This window comes from Salmo salar, unplaced genomic scaffold, assembly GCF_965601325.2.
Source record: "Salmo salar unplaced genomic scaffold, fSalSal1 ptg000005l, whole genome shotgun sequence".
Lineage (NCBI taxonomy): Eukaryota > Metazoa > Chordata > Actinopteri > Salmoniformes > Salmonidae > Salmo > Salmo salar.
This window is the reverse complement of record NW_027675309.1, coordinates 439,685-442,500: the sequence shown is the minus strand read 5'-3', so window position 1 is coordinate 442,500 and position 2,816 is coordinate 439,685. Positions and strand designations below refer to the sequence as shown.

Sequence of the window (2,816 nt, the reverse complement as noted above, 5' to 3'; positions counted from 1 at the left end):
CAGTGACGTATTATTATTATTATTATTATTATTATTATTATTATTATTATTGTTATTGTTGTTGTTCTGTCTGTAACTACCTTAACAAACAATGACTTATTATTATTATTGACAGTTACCATGGAGATGAAATGTCACAACAACATGTTAATGTGATGCTTTAAATCACCTGACTGTTTCTATGTCTGTTAGTAAATGTTTTATTTCTCTAAGAGATAATGAATACATGAGAACAATTGACAGTCAAGAACTAGTTGTCACTGTTTTAACCACAACCAACATGCTGGATCTCTGTTTAGTTGTCACTGTGTTAACCACAACCAACATGCTGGATCTCTGTTTAGTTGTTACTGTGTTAACCACAACCAACATACTGGATCTCTGTTTAGTTGTCACTGTGTTAACCACAACCAACATGCTGGATCTCTGTTTAGTTGTCACTGTGTTAACCACAACCAACATGCTGGATCTCTGTTTAATTGTCCCTGTGTTAACCACAACCAACATGCTGGATCTCTGTTTAGTTGTCACTGTGTTAACCACAACCAACATGTTGGATCTCTGTTTACAGGGGTCAGTGCTCTAAAATGAGTCTCTCTGGGGAGAGGAAGGAGGGGGGCCCTGCCTCTAAAATGAGTCTCTCTGGGGAGAGAGAGGAGGGGGGCCCTGGCTCTAAAATGAGTCTCTCTGGGGAGAGAGAGGAGGGGGGCCCTGCCTCCAAAATGCATCTCTCTGGGGGACATGACACCAAAGCTAAGAGGTGAGATAACAATTTTATGAATAATTAATTAAGTTTATTTCCAAAATAAATAGCTATCTTAAGGTGAATGCACTTACTGTAAATCTCTCTGGATAAGAGCATCTGCTAAATCAGGGGTTCTCAATCCGGGGTCTGCGGAGGTACTGCAGGGGTTCTGCCGGAAGCGTGGGGAGTGGTGGTGTATCCAGGGAGAAAACTAAACTAATATTCTGAAATGTCATTGTGGTCTTATGTTCCCATCTATTGGAATTATTTAGCAACTGCATTAGTGCTGAAAAAAATGTGTTATTCCTTACAAAAGTAGTAATTACTGAGAATTACTAGTTAATTTTATCACTTACAATTATTTAGTTAATTACCAAATTGAGCCGGTCGGTCACATTTGAGAGTGAGGGAGATATATAGCATTTTGCATAAAAAAACATGATTTTTGTCTCTCTGAAATGAAACCATCAAGTGATAGATTTTAAACAAATCCTTGTCTGTGAGAGATGTAATAATGAATACATAATTTCTTTAAACAATAAAAGCTCATTTCTGTAAAGTGATATGTAGCGTTTTGGAACTCTTCTTATGTTTCCCATCTGAGATCAGAGTAGATGAGAGATGTAATGTTTGTCTCTGTTGTGTTGAAGACCAATCAAGCAGGAGAGACCAGCCTCCCCTGTACCCAGCTGTGTGTCCATGAAGTCTATGGAGCCTCCTATACTGTTTAGAGAGGGAGACTTTTCTACTGAACAAAGGTAAGAAGAACTCATGGGTCATGGTCAGTGAGTTAAACAACACTGTCTCTAGTCATTTCTCCTCTCCCATTTTCACATTTCTTTTTGTTGTTTTCATAATCCATAGGCTAATCCTTTAGTCCATTTTCATAGTCCTAAAACAGTGTGTGTGTGTGTGTGTGTGTGTGTGTGTGTGTGTGTGTGTGTGTGTGTGTGTGTGTGTGTGTGTGTGTGTGTGTGTGTGTGTGTGTGTGTGTGTGTGTGTGTGTGTGTGTGTGTGTACTGTAATCTCATGTTTTGTCCACAGAAACCAACAGGAGAGATCAGAGTCAGAGATTCTCAGTGGTCAGTCTTCCCAGAGTCATCAAACAGACCTGGACTCTATATTCAGTGTATGTGGTCCTGTTATGAACATTTGTTTTTGTTTTCCTCAAGTAAAGTTGATCTGTCAATTATTCATTAATGTGTTAATGAGAAAGCATTTCTTCTCTTGCTTAACTTATTTACTTGATTTATTTTAGTTGCTTGAAGAGAAAATGATGACATTTGTGAAGAACGAGCTGAAGATGTTCAAGAGGATTCTTAGTCCAGAACTCCCAGAAGGCTTTGAGAGTCAGAAGCAGGATAAGGAAGTGGTGGATGCTGAAGATGAGAAGCAGGAGAGCAGTGCCAGAGAGGGGGCTCTGAAGATCACACTGCACGTCCTGAGGAAAATGAACCAGAAGGAGCTCGCTGACACACTGGAGAAATGTAAGATCTGTCTGCCTCATGTTGAATGCTGTTTTATAACATTTAAAAGCTGTAGCTAAAGTACAGCTAAAGTAGCTGTGTAACTCAATGATATTGTAGCAACCTTAACACAACACATAGTGACCTCATCAAGTAGCAGAAGGGATGTGTTGTGTTGATTAATTTAGAGAGAGAGACAGAGACAGAGAGACAACATTAATAATACCATCAATAATACCAATAATTACATTATCAGTCACACCAGTCTGTAATGCATTATGAAAACATTTAAACAGTCAGTTAAGATAATAAATGATTATAATTTAAAATGTTATAACAGTCCTACAATACTGTAGGCATTAAAACAGACGTAATATTAATATCCTCTGTGCTATTTCTTCATTCAGATGAGCTTGCTGTGATTTGCCAACGTGAACTCAAATCTAATCTAAAGAAGAAGTTTCAATGTGTATTTGAGGGGATCGCTAAACAAGGAAACCCAACACTTCTCAATAAGATCTACACAGAGCTCTACATCACAGAGGGTGGAACAGGACAGGTCAATAATGAACATGAGCTGAGACAGATTGAGACAACAACCAGGA

General features: G+C 38.5%; 1 long non-coding RNA gene across 1 annotated transcript in view; it reads left to right on the top strand.

The window, feature by feature from the left end:
* The window catches only part of LOC123735945 (uncharacterized), a 284,243-nt gene extending 282,012 nt beyond the window's left edge, over nt 1–2,231 (top strand). Inside the window, exons 3-5 of the long non-coding RNA XR_014383110.1 lie at nt 572–760; nt 1,396–1,503; nt 1,790–2,231. This is a non-coding gene — a long non-coding RNA (uncharacterized LOC123735945). The remainder of the gene's footprint in view (nt 1–571; nt 761–1,395; nt 1,504–1,789) is intronic.
* Nucleotides 2,232–2,816: the final 585 nt, after the last annotated feature.